Genomic DNA, 19,635 nt, shown 5'->3' on the forward strand with positions numbered 1-19,635 from the left:
TAATGCTCTAAAAAAAGCTGAAATCTTTCCAAAGATGATTGTGACAAAAGTTATCCATTGCAACTTTAGTGGTTGATGAAATGCACATGTTGAATGAGATTTTGGAGAACTCCCCCTTTTGCCTTCTCCCTTTTAAAAGATTAATTCATTTAACTGAAACCAACCAGAGGAAGGAAACAGTATGCAGGCTTGAAATTTTGTTTGGAAACAATTAAGTTCTGTCTTTCCCAAAATATAGATTGTGCAATTAATAGGGAACTTGGCTAGAGCAAGACTGTTGACAAAATGTAGCTAGAAGATTTGAGATATTTTTAGTTATTATGCTGTTTCTACTTAATAACATTTAACATGAACATTTACTTATATGGAAGTTATTCTTCTAAGATATAATGAAGAAATAGTTGGCATATGTTTTGAGAAAATATCTAGTTTTTAGTTAAAAACAAAACAAAACCCTATTACCCAGAAGAAATAAATATCTTCATTGATGCTAAGGGAAAATTGTGTTAGGAAATATGACACTTCACTTAAAAGATTCATTACATGTAGAACTTACTCTGAAGAAGTAAAAACTCTTATTTATAAAACATTGTAATAGTTTTTTGTTTTATATCATTTTATTTGCTTTCAAATATATCTAGTCACTGAAAGTAGTCTAATAAAATTTTGTCTGGTAGAGAAAATTAGGGGAATTGCTTTAATAAATAAAAAAGATTTTAAATTAACATTGTCAGTAAAAGAGATCCTTCTCAAGTCCTTGAAAATACTTAAAAACAGCTTCCCCTTTTCAATAGATTGTTTCCATTATGATCTTTCTCTCACTATTTTTTCCTTTATAGGTAGCAAAAGATAGTTTGAATTCTTTCTGTCCTAAGTACCACACATCTCCAGCAAGTGGATATGAAGAAATGAGATGGTAAACACCTCAGAACTTTGCTGTAACACTCCAGGATGTACTTCCCATGAGTAGATGTGCCAACCAAATCAAAGAGAGTAGGTGCTTTGTCTCTGGATTTTGTGTCCCTATACTTGGAGTTCATGGTTTCCTCTTGTCCTGGCTTCCTCTTAATATCCTGAGAGCTCTGGCACTCCTGGTGGATCTGCTTCCCTGGCACCCTGGTGTGTGCCAGGTCCATTAGATGGAACCAACCTGGGATATAAGAATATAACTATGGGTGCCCCTAGCACTGGCAGCCTCACTCTGGACATTCTAGACATTGTTCTAGACATTGTTGAAAACAAAAAGAAAGGCAGAGGCTGCCTTTTTCCTACCCCTGACATGCTTGGTTTAGGAATAAGATTCATCAAGGCCACTAGGGGGCGTCATGACTACATCCTTCATTCCTTTGTTTAGATTAGTATTTGCTAGGTGTGTATGTGTGTATGCCTGTAATTTATACTTCTATCAAAAAACCTACATACATGGCTCATAATCACAGAAATAATGAGATAACACACATACAAGGATTATAACAAAGTAAAAACCATGTCCCAGTCCCACTTTATCCTATCCTGCCTCCCTTTTCTAATCCCTTAACTCAGAAGTAACTACTTACAAGGAGTTCCCATTGTGGCTCAGTGATTAACGAACCTAACTAGGAACCGTGAGGTTGCAGGTTCGATCCCTGGTCTTGCTCAGTGGGTTAAGGATCCGGCGTTGCCGTGAGCTATGGTGTAGGTTGCAGACGCGGCTCGGATCCTGGGTTGCTGTGGCTCTGACGTAGGCCAGCAGCTACAGCTCTTATTCTACCCCTAGCCTGGGAACCTCCATATGCTGTGGGAGGGGCTCAAGAAATGGGAAAAAGACAAAAAAAAAAAAAAAAAGTAACTACTTGCAAATTTTGCAATTTTGTATTTACTTTCTTACTTCTAAATAATAGCTACAGATACATCTTGATTTCCAATTTTATATGTTATCTACTGACTACTTATAAATCTTTCGAATATACTTATATCACATCCATAAACATACATGTAAATATTCTTCATAGCTGAGCCACACAGTTTACTGATTAATTTCCTTTCCTCTATAGTTTTCTTCCTTTTATGTTACTATTGTGTCAAGTCTTTTTTCATTGCTTCATAGTCTTTAATGAACCTCTGATAGTTCCTAACACATATTTAGCAAGTGCTGCATGCCCAGTCTTGTAAATGATGTATAGGTAAGAATTTAGGAGATAAAAGGTGGGGCATGTCATACCCCGGTATAAAAGGACAAAGCCCAGGTTCCTTGCTCTGTCACTTAAGATCTGGCCCCTGGCTATCTCCCCCAGCTTCATTCCTTGTCTTCTCCTTCCCTTATTTTGCTTTCCAGCCCCTCTGGACTCATTTTAGACCCCAGAATTTACCAAGCTGTGTTTCTTCCCAGGCTGTTTTACCAGCCTCTGGCTGTATGAATCGCTCTTCTGCCCCTATTATTTGCCTATCATCCATCATCAGGTGTCAATCTTTCCTGACCCTAAAAAATGCCAGCGTGTCCTGCAATGTATTCCTGTAGAACTGCATTCTTCTCACTCAGCATGCTTCATGTTTATTTTATTACTTGGTTAACATCTGTTTTTCTCTCTAAACCATAAGATCTGTGAAGGCGGGTCTGGGTGGTCTTGTTCTCTGAAAGGGCCCCAGCATTTGGCATCTAAATTTTTGGCTGTTTATAAATTTTAGCTGTTATATGATGGGGCCTCTGAGGAGAATGACAGGGATGCAAATGCATGTGAAAATACTGCATTGATTCAGGCTCAGAAAATATTGTGTAAGGGTCATGAATTATTTACTTAAATGAAATAGTTCTGTTTCTCCTTTATAAGTTGCCTAACCTTAAACTGGCTGAGATTCACTATAACTACCATGTGAGAGGCAATGTGGCTTTAGAGATTGGGCACCCTGGGTGGAAGAATCCAGTTCTCATTCAGATTTTGCACATGCTCCCAGGAAGCCTTGAAGAAGTGAGTTAACATCTTGGATAGTTAGCCACGGCTGGCCATGGATTCTCTAGAATTCCATCTACCATAATGCACTGGAGGAGTGAGCCATACCAAAAACAGTGCAAAGGAGCAGTAAAACCAGAGAAACTAGTGGAGGCACTGCCTTCATGGAGCCACCAGTCTGGTAAAGAAGACACATAGTCTGCAGCTAAACACATACATAAAGATGTACTTGCAGATTGAAAACATGGTATCAAACTGCAGACCACGTGGTGATGGAGAATAAGAAGGAGCTTTACGTAAGTGGTCAGGAAGCAGGGCCTGAGGAAGTATCACTGAAGGAAAAAGGCAGGGACACCTGGGGGAAGTCAGGTTCCAAGTTCTAGGACAGGTGGTGCTTGTGGTTATGTTTTGAAGACACCATGGTTGTGTCTAGGAGGTTGTGTCTGTCCCAAAGGAGTCCACTGTGGCTGGAACAGGGGAAGCAGAGGAGATGGCTCAAAATGAAGTTTGAGGGGATTTTGAAGGGGTTCTAAAGCCAGTGCTACTCTCTTTGTGGTCTGTACATGGGCTGCTGGTCTGCAGACTATTGCCTACCTGTCTGTGATAAGAAAAAGAGCTTGTGCAGAAGTAAAGCAACGATGTTCCCTGGAACGTTTTTCACTGTGCTGATTCACACACATATGTAGCGATGACTTTCTCAGTGAAAGAAGAATCGGGCAGCTTTACACTGATGTTCCGATGTCAGTTCATTATAGACCAACACTCTGAGCATTCAGCGGGCGAACCCTGAAGGATTTTCAGTGTCCCTGAGTATGTATTTGGTGGTGAAGGAGTTTCTGGGAGGAGGTTATGCTGTGATGAAATTCACTTCTCCGATGACTTCTGTGACTACAGAACAGCGCGTGGAGTGGGCAGGAGGTCCAGGTCAGTCAGGACCAGCAGTCTAGGGAGCCATGGCCATGGCCTGACCTAGATGGGAGCAGCGGAAGAGGAAGATTGGTGCACAGATCACGCTCTTTTTTGAGAAAGAATCAGTAGGATTTTCTCATGGATGCGGGATGGGGAGTTAAGAGGGCAACTTGACCTCCAGGTTTCTGCTCTGAACAGCCTTTTGAATATTCATACCATTGATTGAGACAGAAATAGTTGAGGACAAATGAGTTTGAAATTGAGGAGGTGTTGTGCCTAGACATTAATAGTAGTACATAGAATAGTGGATTGTAAAAAAAATCTAGAACCTTTATGAAATCTCCAAATTAATAAATACTAGCTAGCACAGTCCATATTTTTTTCTCATAAAGTTTTTTTTTTTTGGAGAGTGAGGAAAATAAAGATAAAAAGTTGTGTCGAGGTGTAGATATTGGGAGGGGTTAGGCTCCTTCATCAGTTGAGAGATCTTTTCATGATAAGTGATTTCACTACATGGCTAAGCCAAGTTAACAAAGCGACCGTGATCTTGAAGGGCGCTTCTGAACGACTGAAATTATGGAATTATATCCGTGAATGCCAAGGGCACGACAAGGGTGAGGACTAAGTTTCATCTTAACTGTCAACTCTGATTAATTTGTAGTGACTGCTCAGAGAACTCTTTTGGAGGCTACATCTGGATTGAATGAAAAGACTGCTGTCATCGATTTTTCAGTGAATACGTTGGAGGCAGGAGGAATGGTGGCAGAGGGCAGGCCACGTATTTGCTGACCCTCTGCATCTTTCAGGTATAGAAAATGAGTTGGAGAAAAGTCTCAGCATGGGTGGCAGTGGATATGTCATTCCCCAAACTGCAAAATGGAACAAGCACTAACCTTTGAAGGGAGCCGTCTGTGTAATCAGAACTTGGAACAGATTCCAGAAACTGGAACACAGTGTTGCTACTCTTTCTTCCTCTGACCATGATACTGGAACCAAAGCTGCCTGATAAAAACTCAGATGCCCTCTGGGATGTCGACACAGTTGGGCTCTGGGATCCATTAGGCATAAGAAAACAACCTCATGAAGACTGGGCAGGTTTTGTGGGTCTGACTGGCCTAACTGCCATGGAGTCGAACTATATGGCTGCACCTGGTGGCATGGTGGGCCCTTCCCAGTGTCTCTCATTTTATTCTAGGCACGAAGACTGTTTTGCTGTTTACTCATTTTACTTTAATTTGGCTTTATCGTCTCTTCTCCCGTATCTGAACTTTTCCCAGCACGTGGAGGCCTTTTGCTTTCCTACCCAAAAGAAGATTCTGTTAACTGTGTGAAGTATTTTGGGTTGCCAAGGAAACAGAAGACTAGTCTGGACTCATCAGAGAGTGGCAACATTTTGACGGACCATGGGGAAGGGTGCTGCCAAGCTCTGCTCAGGTAGCGGAGATGGAAAGGCTGAGGTGTGGTGGTAGGGATGCTCACCCAGGGATTCTGCCATGCCCTCATGAATAATAACCATCATCATTATGAACGTGGTGAAGCAGAAGGGGAATAATGAGTTGAGGAAGTTGATAGAAAAAGTCACATCAGTTTTATGGCCAGAAGACGTGGTGGACAACTTCATTTTCTAGTGGAGAGAGATGGTGATTTTTATAACTTAGAAGTGTTTGTCAAGGAACTGCAGAATCCACAGCTGAACAAGAGGAAAAACAGGTCAGATTCAAAGAATGGCTGTGAATTTACCCTGAGATGTTTGCTAGGAGTGTGAAAACGAATTGAGATAGCAAGTGAATGCCTGCTTATTTGTTAATATGTGGGTAGACTCATGGAAAGAGTTGGAAATGTTTGAGGTCATCCAGCCTAGGTGTTTTCAAACACTTTATTCTTTAAAATAGCACAAGTTAAAAAATAAACTTTTTTTTTTTTTTTTTTTTTTTTTTTTTTGTTCAACTTCAGTGTAAAACAGGGAAAAGCAAAAGTGGTTGTGTCGGAAGAGGAAGTGGGGAGTTGAGAGCAGGACCCTCGTGGGTTTGTGTCTCTCTCCACCCACCTGGTTTTTCCATGAGACACCACTGTGCTAAGGACTCGGTTAGAAAACCTCCTCATTTCATAAACAGGGGGTAGGATGACTTACCTAGAATCGTTCAGTTAGGTACGAGGTACACCCGCTCCCTGGGCACTGATGTTTCCCTTACGTCAGACGTGGAGTCTCAGTGGTGATCCCCGTTTCCCGAGCCGCCTCTAACCCTTCCTACTTGTCATGTCAGCAGGGTTCTATTTCTCATATTCTTCTTTCCCTATTACTTAATAGACTTCATCCCCGTCACTGCAGTTCTCATAACAAAACTTAAACAAAAACATATTTGGCTCCATATATCCATGAGTCGAAGTAGGAAGATGGGCTCTGACTTCCTCAGCAGCTGCTGCTCTCAGACGTCCCTTGTGACCAGGGCCCCCCTCCCCAGTTCCATGACCAATACGTAGTGGGAGGGGGGCAGGGAGGTGGAATCTGTGTTGTCATCTAGTATTGTACTCCCCTGCCATGTGACAGAGTAGAGTAATGAGAAACTCTCTGCAGGTCTTGGGTTTTTGAATGCTGCTGTCTTTCTCAGAACTGACATTGTCTCTGGCCTCTGATAAATGATACATTCTCATATCCTGTTTTGTGAGATTTTTTAATCTTGTGTAGCTAATAAGCAGACTCTTACAAAGCATGATAGCATCTATCACCTGAATAAAAGAAGTGGCAATTGTATATGCATTTCTAGGGATCGTCGATTTTTTACACTCAGGGAATTTCTCGTTATTTTTTGCTATTGTAATGAGGAAGTTGCTGCCAGGAGTGGTGAAGAGCTGTGTCAGTGAGTCAGCAAGTTGGCGGCGTGAACTCAGTCCTCCTTGCTCAAGACCCATTGTTCCTACCACCCTGTTTGGTTTGATCGAAAAAACATGCACTTGCTTCCTCTAGTGCAAAATATCCGTGAGAATGAGAGAGAGAGATTTTCCTGTTTCTTGGAGGGGAAGGGTAGGAATAAAGACCCTCATTTATAGGAGATTGGCTTTTTTAAATGGCTTGCCAGCACCTTTAGTCTTTGTTTGGTCTGAGAGGGTAGGTACTGTTTCCTCCTAGGAGTTTAGGCATTTTATCAGTAGATCTGGTTGCAGTTTTTACATTAATGAATGCATCCTTTATCTTTTACATGGAATAAGATTCAGTTTGGTCCATTGGTTCAAATACTATTAAGGTTATAGGTTGGAACTCCTTTGAGCTAATTCGTGAAAACCAGACCCATGGCCACTGATTTCACCATCAAATACGGGCAGCCGTCATGCTCATTGGGACGATAGGTCTCTGCAAATCTAATCATCTGTCTTGGGGAGATGAAGTAACCTATATATGACAGTGATGAGAGGGGGAGCCTTCACTGTATTAGCTTCATCTTCAAAGAGTAGATTGTTGTTATTTTTCCTATCTTTGTAAGCAGTCTGTTAGAGGTTAGGAGTTTGGCCTCTGGAGCTGGACTGCCTGGGTCTGAATCCCAGGCCTGCTTTTTATTGGCCGTATGACCTTCATTGAGTTAGGCAACCTCACGATGCCCATTTTTTTGCATTTGTAGGGTAGGTTAATACGAGTAACCACCACAGGGTGTTCTGAAGATTAAACAAATAAATACATACAGCTGCTGAAATAGTCTGGCATAGAGTTAGTGCTTAATAAATATTACCTATTATTCTCTAAACTCAGATACACATCAAACTTCTAATTGTTTCAAACTGTGACATGATAAGTGTTGTTTGAAGCAGTTACATTTTTTTTTTTTTTGTCTTTTTTGGGGCCATACCTGCGGCATATGGAGGTTCCCAGGCTAGGGGTCCAGTTGGAGCTGTGGCTGCCAGCTTATGCCAGAGCCACAGCAACGCAGGATCCGAGCTGTGTCTGCAACATACACCACAGCTCATGGCAACGCTGGATCCTTGACCCACTGAGCAAGGCCAGGGATCAAACCCATGTCCTCATGGATGCTAGTTGGGTTTGTTAACCCCTGAGCCACAGCAGGAACTTCCAGAAGCAGTTACATTTTGGAATGATTTGTTACACAGTCAGAGATAACCAGTTTACACACTAACCATAATTAAGAGTCATCACTGATATTGGAGATAGTCTAGGTAGGGCATATCTCTTTTTTTGGTCTTTCTGTCTTTTCTAGGGCTGCACCTGCAGCATATGGAGGTTCCCAGGCTAGGGGTCTAATTGGAGCTGTAGCCACTGGCCTACGCCACAGCCACAGAGCAACACCAGATCCAAGCTGCATCTGCAACCTACACCATAGCTCACAGCAACGCCTACGCAAGGCCAGGGATCGAACCTGCAACCTCATGGTTCCTAGTCGGATTCGTTAACCACTGAGCCATGATGGCAACTCCTCATGTTTTTTCATGTACTCATTCAGTAAGCATTTGCTATGTCCTAAGCTTTGTGGACACAAAAGTTAACTTTATAAGAAAGACACTGAACTTACTTTGTTGGACAAAGTGAGCTTGAAAAATTTGTGGCAGACTTATTCAACTTCCCTAATTTACCCTATGACTTGTTAAATGTTTAATTCAAATAGTTTATTAAAAATGTAATTAAATATCTTTGCTCTATTAAAAGATGAACAAAACCCCCTTGTAATTGTTTTAGTGGATTTCAGCAGCCATCTCACTTTCTTTGTTCAGGATGCTCTAAGACATCCATGGCCAAGCACTAAGAGCCTCTTCTGGGCTGGCTTTGTTTGTTAGAGACCGGAGTTGGTGGAAGGTCTATTTTCTGTGACTTGATTCATTCGATGTGCATTATTGAGTGTAATGAACATGGCACACCCCAAGCTGAGTGAACTAGGGCGGCAGGGAGAGGAGGGTGAGGACAGAAACCTGTGAGAAATGGTTTCAGCCCTTAGAGGTCTGGGTGGTGAGGGGTGGGGTAGGGCGGGGATGAAAATAAGCGAGGAATGGTCTTACCTCCTGTCTGAAGAGCTCACTGTCTGAAAGAAGGGCATCAGTAAACAAGAAGTGACAAGGCAGTGAGAGGCTGCAAAGTGCTAAGGGGGCCACAGAAGAGGAAATGACTGAGCCTGAGGGGACCAAGGAAGCTTCAGACAGGAAATGATATACAGACTGGGTCAAAGGATGAATCACTGTTGAATAGACGAGAGAGGGTGAGTTTTAAGGTGGGGAAACTGCATATGCAAAGGCACGGAGGCAAGACTCACAAAAGCCGTCATTTTTGTGGCACCAGCCAGCTTCAAGGACAGGTCGTTGCCCAAGTTCCTTAGCTCAGCTGTAGAGCCTGGCAGGAGGCAATTCCGACCCACCTCCCCGAGCCCATTTCTTGCTTCACCATCACCAGCCACAGCAGCTGCTTTTGTCCTGGATCATCATAAGCATGACACCTTCAAAGCCCCTGCACTTACTCTTTTTTTCTGGAACCTTCTTTCCTATCTGTTCACATAGTTGATCCCCTTCTCACTCTTCAGATCTTACCTCCTCAGGGACACCATCCAGGGCCATTTCCCCAGAAGCAAGTCCCCTGCTCTTCCCTGTCCCAGCACATGGCTCCTGGAACACATTGTGACCTGCAGTTATTTTCCTGGTTAACGTGTTTATTGCCTGCCTGCCGCTCTGGAATGCGGCATGAGATGAGGGGGTAGGAACACTGATTTTCTTTTTCTGGTTGTATCCCTAGGGCTCAGTTAGTCCCTGACACTGTGCTTGATAGACATTTGCTGAATGAAGAGATGGAAACATCGTGAATGAGTGGATGAATGAAGGGAAAATCTGAAATGAGACCAGTCTGGTTAGTTTCCATTTGTTCCTCTGGATCCAATCTCCCCCCTTCTCCATCCAGATCTGTGTCATGAGAGGCTGACCTATATGAACCACATCTGTATCTACCCTCTGGGTTGGATCCAGCAAATGGGAGCAGCTCAGGGAGGGAGAAGAATTGGTTGGAGGGGCCTCAGGATGGCCTCATCCCTCCTTTGGTGTTTCCATGAGGGCCCTCTCCGCAGCCTCTCTGCATTTGGGGGTGTAAGTGCTCCCTCCCTTCATCACTTTAGATGGAGTCACATCTCCTATCTTTCCGTGTCACTCTCCCTTGTGGTTTCTCTGTGTTTCACCTGCATCTTTGTAGGTAGTCTGTTCATTTCTCTCTAACTCTTCTATGCCATCTGTTTCCTGCCAGCGTCTGGAGAGCGGAGAGGGATGGAATCAAGTTAGGAAAGGCCTCACGTGCATGTAAGGAGCCCAGATCACATTCATTGAGAAATGAAGACGTATGAAAGGTAGATCTTTCTGCAGGGGTGTGATGTCACCCAAAGCTCGGAGTCAGCATGTGGGGCAGTATAATCACAGTCTTTAAAGTTCTGATAGTGCACCTGATTGGTAAAAAGTGAGCAGGAGCTGCTAATGTACGCATGTTTGTTTATTGGCAAGGTATATTCAAGTATTAAAATATTGTTAATTTGTAATATTGTGACAATTTTCAGGTATGTAGCAAGGTAATCCGGTATATATATCTTTGTTGCTTATCTGAGTAGTATGCATAGTAGTTTGCATCTGTTAATCCCATTATCCTAATTTATCCTTCCCACTTCCCTTTCTCGTTGGTAACCATGAGTTAATTTTCTATGTCTGTGAATCTGTTTCTGTTTTATTTTTATTTGTTTGTCTTTTTAGGGCTGCCCCTGCGGCATATGGAGGTTCCCGGGCTAGGGGTCCAATCGGAACTGTTGCCACCGGCCTACACCACAGCTCACAGCAACACCGGATCCTTAACCCACTGAACGAGGCCAGGGATCAAATCCGTAACCTCATGGTTCCTAGTCAGATTCGTTTCTGCTGCACCATGATGGGAACTTCTGTTTCTGTCTTGTATACAGAGTTATTTATATCATTTTTATAGATTCCACATATAAGTGATATCATATAACATTTGTTTTTCTCTGTGTGGTATTCTCTCAGTCCATCTAGTTGCTGCCATGAGTTCTTTTTCTTTTAAATTTTTTCTTCTTTTTTTCTTTTTCTTTTTTCAGGACTGCATCTGCGGCATATGGAAGTTCCCATGCTAGAGGCTGAATCAGAGCTGCAACTGCAGGCCTATGCCACAGCCACAGCAACACTGGATTCAGGCTGCATCTGTGACCTACACTGCAACTTGTAGCAATGCCAGATCCTTAACTCACTGAGTGAGGCCAGGGATTGAACCCACATCCTCATGAGTACTAGTCCGGTTGTTAACCTGCTGAGCCACAACAGGAACTCCACTGCCATGCATTCTCATACTAACAACTTTTGAGTAGTGTAAAATATAAAACTAGATGTTAAAAGGAGCAAGATAAAGATAAACTATCCTTAAAATATTTCAAATTGATTTTCAGTTTTCCTGTCACTAAAAACCATGCTATTCATGTTCTGAGTGCTTCGTTTTTAAGTGCCTTGCTAAAATTATAGCTAATATTTCATTATACGCTTAAAAGTGCCCTTTATTGTCAAGGAGGCTGCGTATACGTCCATATTCCAAATCCTCTTCTTGATAACTCCAGTTGGGTAGAGGCAGGCTAATCTCTTATGAGATCTACTTACGTTATAACTGTTTTGGACATGTACTATGATGAATATGATGACAAAGCATGTATACTGAGTGTAATGTGCTAGCTTTCATATCGTTTCCGTATCTTTAACAAAGAAAACAAAGATAAGAACAGCCATTTGTTAACCCATACCATGGCCCACATTATTGAGTATGGAATCTGGAGTTTCATGTACTGTTTTAAATTCACACTAAAAAAAAGAAAAAAACAACCAAGAACTTTTGATACATGATTTAAATAAAACTTTAGAACAATCGCACAAAATCAGCATTATTTTTAGTTTTTTATAATGAGGTAACTTTTTACAAACATGAAAGATCAAGGAATTTTCCCAGTAGCTAGTAAATGCCAAAGAACGCTTCAATTTAAACTCTGGTCTATCCATGCCTGGAGGACTTGTCCCTAACCCACCTATAAAAAGCTGATTAAAAAAGGGGAAATTTGCGATGCTTTTATTGTGGGCCTTGATTTTCTCAGTAAAAGAGAAGAAGAGGCTTAGTGGACTTAAAAGGCTATGTTCAGATAAAACTGGGGTGAAATGTGATTACCCAGCTTGCAGGCAGAGCACTTTAAAAGCTATTCTCTTGACTCTCCTCCACATTAAAACCAAGAATCTGACACTCTCCATATAGCAAATTTACTCTTATTCCATCCTGGTTTCCCTGTGGTCCCTTCCTCCACAGCTGGGAGGATCTGTGCTTGGCACATACAGTTAATGCTATAAGTGTGTAAGGGTTTGGCTGAGGAAAAAACAAAGAAGGCATATTTCCTTTATTATTTTTGGTCTGCTGTTCTTGGATCCAGGTTGCATGCTGTTAAGGTGAGTGTCAAAAAATGTTGAGTTCTTAGGGAGGAAATGGCAGGAGGCCCCTCCAGAAAACACTTGAAAGAGAAGGCCACCATTATAAGATGCATACGACTTGACGAGGAAGCCTATTTTGACAGCTGGGCGGACGATGCTGTTAGCGTAGTTCCTGTGGAGCGACGGGCACCATCCTAAGGGTAAAACCTCCTCAGGGTCTGGCGTCTGATAGCCCCCTGTCTTCTTGTTCAGAGTCTGGCACTCTGAAAGGTCATGGTTATTGAAACGGGCGCCAGGATGGGGATGTGGCAGTGTCCTAGCTCGGGTGATAAGAAGACAGTCTAGAGAGTGAGTAGGATGGAGAGCGAGATGCGGATGGTGGTGAACCTGAGAAGAGCAGCCATGGGGGTAGGGAATAGACCAAGGAGGCAACCAGAAAGGAACGGGACGGTCTCCGACCTGTCCATGGCAGGAGCCCGTCTTGTGTCCTAGCTCTTTAAACACTGGGCTTTCTACCTGCTGTTAAATGTACCTCCAGGGAAGGCAGAGGGAGAAATGAGTCACTTCGACTCTTGATAAATACATTTTCAAAGAATATAGTCCAGGGTGGTAGAGAAAACAAACAGAGTTTTGTGCCTACAAAGTAATTTATAGTAATCCACTGGGATGCCACAGGGAAATTCAAAGCATTATGTTAAGTGCATGAAAAGGTAGCACTTTTAATATATTTTCCATTATTTCTGACGAATAGGTCAAGCAGTTCCCATTGTTGAGGACTGGGCTTTTATTATGGCTTAGGCAATTTTGGAAGGTTTTAAGATTCTTTAATAAGCCCATAGAATAGAATGTTTCTACTGGGAGATACACTTACGGGTCTGCACACACAAAGGCACACCCCCTCGTAACCGAGGACAAAGAGCCACTGCTGTCTTCCTTCCATGGGCCTCGGGGTCCTGCTGACAGTCAATAGCACAGGCCTCACTCGGGGGCTTGCAATTAGCAGGCAGTGGAGGAGTGGACCAGGGGAGGGGAGAAGTGGGAAAACCCTGAGTTGTTAAATGTTGTTGGAAAAACTCACTAAACCTTGAAACCTGTCCATTCTTTCCAGCCCTCAGCCCTCACCAAAGCTGAGTATTCCTTCTGTTTAATGCCTTCTGATTCCCTCTTCTGTTTCTTTAGCAGCTACTGTGATACCTTTCATGTGGGTTTTCAACTCAACAATGCACTTAACTCCTTCTCACTTTAAAATTTTTTTTTCTAATTAAAATATAGTTGATTGACAATGTTGGGCCAGTTTCTGCTGTACGTCACAGTGACCCAGTCATACGTTCTTTTTCTCACATTCTCTTCCATCATGTTCTGTCCCCAGAGATGGGATAGAACCGTATCCAATCCTCTGCTGTGTAGTAGAGGCTCCTTGCCTAGTCATTCTCCATCTAACAGTTTGCATCTACTGACCCCAAACTCCCTGGCCGTCCCGCTTCCTCCTGCTCTTCCCTGGCAGCCTCAGGGATCCCTGCTCACTTTTTCTCATCCCTTCTTCCACCGCAGTTCATCACACATGGCTCTTCCCCTTCTCTCGTAGCAAATGAACTGCTTACCTGTTTTCCTGGGAAGTTTTGTTTCAGTTTCGCTTGTTTATTGTCACCCTCAAAATCTTCTGCTTTTTTAGCCTTCTCTCTGGCAGCTTGTCTTCTTCTCTTTCCTCTGCCTGGCTTCCTGGTCACATCCGTTGCTCAGCCCAAGTCCTCTCCTCATGATGGCCCTTCCTCTAGGTAGGTGTATGCTCATTTCTCCCTCTTTACTCATAATATCTGTTTCCTCTTGAAATTTTAGTTCTCTTTCTCAAGATACCAACTGAACTCATCACTAGCTGTAACTGCTAAGGTTTTCAAAAAGCGTGCGTTTTATGCTTACTCTTTCTAGTTCATGATCCCTGACTCTGTAGCTCCTTCCGTTCTTTTAGCACCACATGTGGGATAGGACAGAAGCATGCTGAGTTTGGAGAAGACTCAATTTTGCTATGCAGCCTGGGTCCAGATGTATGAAGGACTCTCAGATGACGGATGGATTGCTTTGCTTATAAGCCTAAAAATGGAGAATTGTAATTAACGAGTAAAAGCTACAGTGAGGTAAGATTTTAATACAATGTTCCCGTGTAGCACAGGCGGTTAAGGATCCACCGTTTTTACTGCAGCATTTGGGTTGCTGCTGTGGTGTGCATTTGATCCCTAGCCTGGGAGTTTCCACAATTTTGGGGGGTGTGACAAAATTTTTTATTATTATTATTTTGCGTTTTAAGGCTACACCTGCAGCATATGGAAGTTCCCGGCCTAGGGGTCCAATCAGAGCCACAGCTGCCAGCAGCACCAGACCCTTGACCCACTGAGTGAGGCCACTGAACCTGCATCCTCATAAATACTAGTCAAGGTCATTAGCACTGAGACACAACAGGAACTCCCCCCCCCCCCGATTTTTTATACAAATCAGGGTGATTTTATCACTGGAATTATCCAGAGATGAAATGGGTTGCCATGGTTAACAAACTTAGGTTAAATCGATTCAGGCATCCAGTGAGTTCTTAGACCAGAGTGTTTCTGAATCCCGAGACACTGATTAGCACACAGTCATTTCTAAGTTTTCTCTCATTGGACTTGTTTGCAGCCTAAGCCATCACTGTGTTCCTGTTGTATTTATCCTTTTATTTTGTATATATACGAAAATAATTGTGGTCATTAGAAAAATTAAAAAATTATGAAGTGTACAGATGTCTAAACCCTCCTTTTTCTTCCCCGTTCCTTCCCACTCACCAGGTCATTACTGTGAACAGTTTGGTAAGGATCGCTAGGTAGATACGTAAATGTCTCTCTCTCTAGCTATACGTGTGTCTTTAATAAAATGGCTTATACTGCATCTAATGCTTAGCAATGTACTTTTTGTTCATCGTGGAAAATGGTCAGCTGCCATCCAGGTCAGTATATAGTTCTTCCTCTCTGTTGAGATGACAGCATAGAATTCAGTAGTGTAAATCAGGGGGTCAGGAGTTCCCATCGTGGCTCAGTAGTTAACGAATCATGAGGTTGAGAAGCATGAGGTTGTGGGTTCAATCCATGGCCTTGCTCAGTGGGTTAAGGATCCGGCGTTGCTGTGAGCTGTGGTGTAGGTTGCAGATGCCGCTCAGATCCTGCGTTGCTGTGACTCTGATGTGGGCCGGCGGCTACAGCTCCAGTTAGACCCCTAGCCTGGGAATCTCCACATGCCTCGGGAAGCGGTCCTAGAAAAATCAAAAAGACCAAAAAAAAAAAAAAATCAGGGGGTCAGCCAACATTTCCTGTTAAAGATTAGAGTAAATATATTTCATATTGTGGTCCCTATAGTCTCTGTCTTAACTGCTCCACCTGTTGTGTATCATGAAAGTAGCTATGGGCAATACCTAAGTGAGTGGATGTGCTTTTCTTCCAATAAAATGTAACATATTTACATTATAATTTGAATATTGTGTAATGCTAACATGTCATGAAATATCACCAATCTGATATTTACAACCATTTAAAAATATAAAAGCCATTCTTCTTAACTTGGGGCTGTATAGAAACAGGCAGTGGGCAAGATTTGGCCCATGGGCTGTGGTTTGCCTGTCCTCATCTTTTCCTGCCCTCAGACATTAGTGCTCCTGGTTTTAGGGCTTTTGAACTCAGACCAGGAATTCAGCCATCAGCCTCCTCAATTCTCAGACCTTCGGACTTAGACACCACCACCCTTCCTGGTTATCCAGGTTGCAGACAGAAAATCCTAGGACTTAGATTCCGTATCTGTACCAGCTCATTCGTATAATCTCTCCCTCTCCCTCTCTCTGACTCTCGTTCTCTCTCTCTCTGTTTCATTGCTTCTCTTTCTCTGGAGAACCATGACTGAAACAAGAGGAACTGGAGTTCAGAAATAGGTATATGGAAGGAAGGGATTTCAGATTAAGGACGTGCAGTACTCTGACTCAGGAACTCTAAGTTATTTGGTACAGCCAAGGTACTGGGAAGTAGGAAAAAGGCAGGCAGGAGAGGTGGGTTAAGAATGGCCAGTAACAAAGGATCTTGTGTGTTACTCTAGGGATGTTGGACTCATCATGTGGGTGTGGGGAAACACTAAAGAACTTCAAGCAGTGGGGCTGTATGACCACTCTGGAAATGGACGTGGGGGAATAGTGGGAGAGTGAAACAAGTCTGGGAAAAGGGAGGCCACTTAGAACATGACTGCGAAATCCCAGGAGGGAGATAATGAAGCCCTGCTTGCAGTTCTGGGCATTGAAATCTCAATGTGTTGCCCTTTAAGCTTTGCTAACAGGGATTTTCTGTTTAAATATCTGGCGAACTACCCTGTGGACTTGACTGAAGCACTCCAGACAAGGCATAACTATGGCTCATAAATAGTTTCTATAGTGTATGAGGATCAATGGAGCATTAAGGAGGCCTTTCTTCTGATGGGCGTGATCTAAAGGCAGAACAGTAGGCACAGACGGAACTCTCATTGATTGCATGCCAACTGTGTATCAGGAACAGTGCCAATTTCATGTACTTCGTTTACTTTGATTAATTTAATCATGGCAGCCACTCTCTGAAGAAGTCACTGTTCACTCATTTTGGAGATGAGAGAATTAAAGAAAACTGAAGCTTGTAGGGTAATGTGATTTGACCGGTATCATGTATTCTATCAGTTACCTTTTGCCACAGTCATGCTACATACAAATAATTGCAAAACCTAGCCTTAAAATAGTAACTAGTTATTTAGTTCATAAATCAGCTGGACTGAGCTGGGAAGTTCTTCCGGTCTGAGCTGTGCTTACACGCCTGGGAGTCAGTTGACTGTCAGCAGATTAGGATTGTTTCAGCTGGGAAAATTAGGAGGCCTTAGCTATGTCCTCCTGGCCTCTCAGCATCCAGTAGGCTAGCCCTGGCATGTTCTCATGGCAGTGGCTGAAGACAAGAGCACAACTGGAAACATGCAAGCATCTTTTTAACCCTCTGCTTACAATATGTCTGGTAACAACCTGTTGGCCAAAGCAAGTCGTTTGGTAGTGCCTAGCATCAGAACTTGGACACAGGAAAGGGTGAAGAATTGGGAGATTAATGCAGTCTATCAACTTGTCTAGTAAATGCTAAGATTTAAACCCAAGGTCCCAGCAGACCAATTTTTGTGCACCATGGTAGTTTCTAAAAAGAAACTCCATTTAAATTAGTCCTAGGAAATGTCATCATTCATTTAAAAGAAAGGTGCATTTATTTAATCATCTGCGTCTTTGTTTTATTTACAATTCATCCTTTGGCCCAAGATGGATTTGACTCAATTCATTTATTCTTATATGTTGCTTTGTAAAGAAGGAGATGGTAAGGAGAGAAGAAGCCCAATGCCATTTTTACTGATAGGAAACTTAGTGGCCACTGGACGCTACAAACCTCTGTAAAGGATGATTCTACATGTCTATAGCTTTATCCTTTTGCTGTTGTTTGGATGTTTCCAAGAAGAGATGGATGAAATGAGATGACTATGGCTAATTTGCATTAAAAAGACTCTCTTAGAGTGGCAGGTCTGCCCAAGAAGATCGCAAGTTCAATATAAAAGGTCAGAAATATTTGTCTACCAACCACGATAGTGTAGCTAAGGAGTGCTGGGATTGTTCCTGCTGGCCCAGGAAGCCTTGATTTATGAATGCATTCTTCTTCTTCTTCTTTTTAAAGAAAAGTTGTGACCAACCCTTTTGTGCCAGCAGGAGAAAAGAATAAGACTTGACCTCCTTTGTTCCAACAACAGTCTGCAACTGCCTCTTTCCATTGTCACAATGTGTATCATCTGTCAGTCGTCAGCTCTCCTTCCAGGACTGAGCTGCATTCTCCTTGTGTTATCACTTTGTTACATGGTGTCTTTTCTCATCTGGTTTTGGAATTTAAAGGGAAAATAAAAGACCATGAAAAATGTGTAAGTTGGATGCTATTCATTCACTTATTTATAAATAAATGGATACTGACAGGCACCTCATCAGAAAATGTTTACTCTATGAACAAGTGTTGATGACATGGGCTGAAAGACACAGTCTGGTGCCCCCAGGACCAGCTGCTCCTTCAGTACTTACCATTGTGCTGCCTCACTTTCGTTTTGGCTTGGCACGTACATTTTCAGGCTGCCTTACATTGTATCTCCAGGATACTTTATCTCTGGCACTGTCTGCCGGAGACAATAGATGTGCCTTTTTACCAAGCCTGAAAGCTTAGGCTTTGTCTGCTCTTGATCTCTGGCGATACCACCGCTTACATGAGGGACCTTGCCTGATGCCAGCAGATGCATCTGCTGTTGGCCCAGTAACTTTGCTTCATGGAAACGGCACTTGATTTTCTGTTCTTCATGCTGGTGTGCTGACATGTGCTAAACTGGACAAATGCTTTTGTTTCCTGTGGAGAAGAAACACCGCTCATTGCTTAGCTGGGGAAGAAGTGGATTAAGCTCTCGGATTTATAGTAGATCTCAGCTGGCTCCGTTCACAGATGCTGGATGAAGCCCTCCTCAGCTACTCCAGGGGGTACCATTTTGGAGGCTCTTGGGGAATTGGGGATTGGGTTCCTTGGGAATGTTCTGCTCCCTGTATCAACTCTAGATTGTACAGACCTGTCACACAGTTACAGCAAAGGAGTTTAGTCCTTGTCTATCAATCTGTCAATCAGTCAGTCAGTCAGCCAACAAGCATACAGCTGCTTGAATGCACAGCACTTTGTGCTGGGCTCTGAGAATACAAAGGGGAGTTAGTTATAATCTTTGCTTTAGAGGTTTACAGTTGGATAAAGAAAAATTTTGATGTACGCAAATTATACATACCTACATACACACCGAACTGTCAGATGCATTCAGAGGTGGGGGGGATTTCAGAAAGTGAGAGATCCTTGTGAGCCGAAATGCCTGGGGGAGACATCCTTGGGAGAAATGAAATTTAAACCTAATGTGAAATACTAACTGATGCGTTGAGTGAACCCAGATGGATAAAAATACACAGGCATAAACAGAGCTATTCTTGGATGTACAGTGGTTGTTTCAGAAAGGAAAACACCCTATGCCTTTGAATATCATATTTTTAACCCACAGGATGTACCATGTCAGTCGTGTTTATTTGCTGTATCCTCCAGAGGCGTGAGTCAACTAAAGGGAAAGAAGAGAGAACTGACATTTATTCACCGTCTCTGTTTGCCATGCACACTGTTGTTTTACATATGTCATCTCATGACGTTCTTCTGCAGCCCTGTAAGCCATGTATTACTATTTATAGGTGAGGAAACTGAGGTATAGAGAGGCTAAATCACTTGGCCAGGTCTCATGGTTACCAAGGGACAGC

At 42.8% G+C, this 19,635-nt stretch overlaps 1 long non-coding RNA gene across 2 annotated transcripts; it reads left to right on the plus strand.

Annotated features, from left to right (window-relative positions):
- LOC110260821 lies at nucleotides 3,376-18,232 on the plus strand. 2 transcript variants are annotated; one of them, XR_002344329.1, is made up of 4 exons: nucleotides 3,376-5,546; nucleotides 9,559-9,669; nucleotides 14,233-14,398; nucleotides 16,371-18,232. It is a non-coding gene; the product is annotated as an uncharacterized LOC110260821 (long non-coding RNA). The 2 variants fall into 2 exon arrangements; XR_002344330.1 differs by lacking the exon at nucleotides 9,559-9,669.

This window comes from Sus scrofa, chromosome 5 (assembly GCF_000003025.6).
Source record: "Sus scrofa isolate TJ Tabasco breed Duroc chromosome 5, Sscrofa11.1, whole genome shotgun sequence".
NCBI lineage: Eukaryota > Metazoa > Chordata > Mammalia > Artiodactyla > Suidae > Sus > Sus scrofa.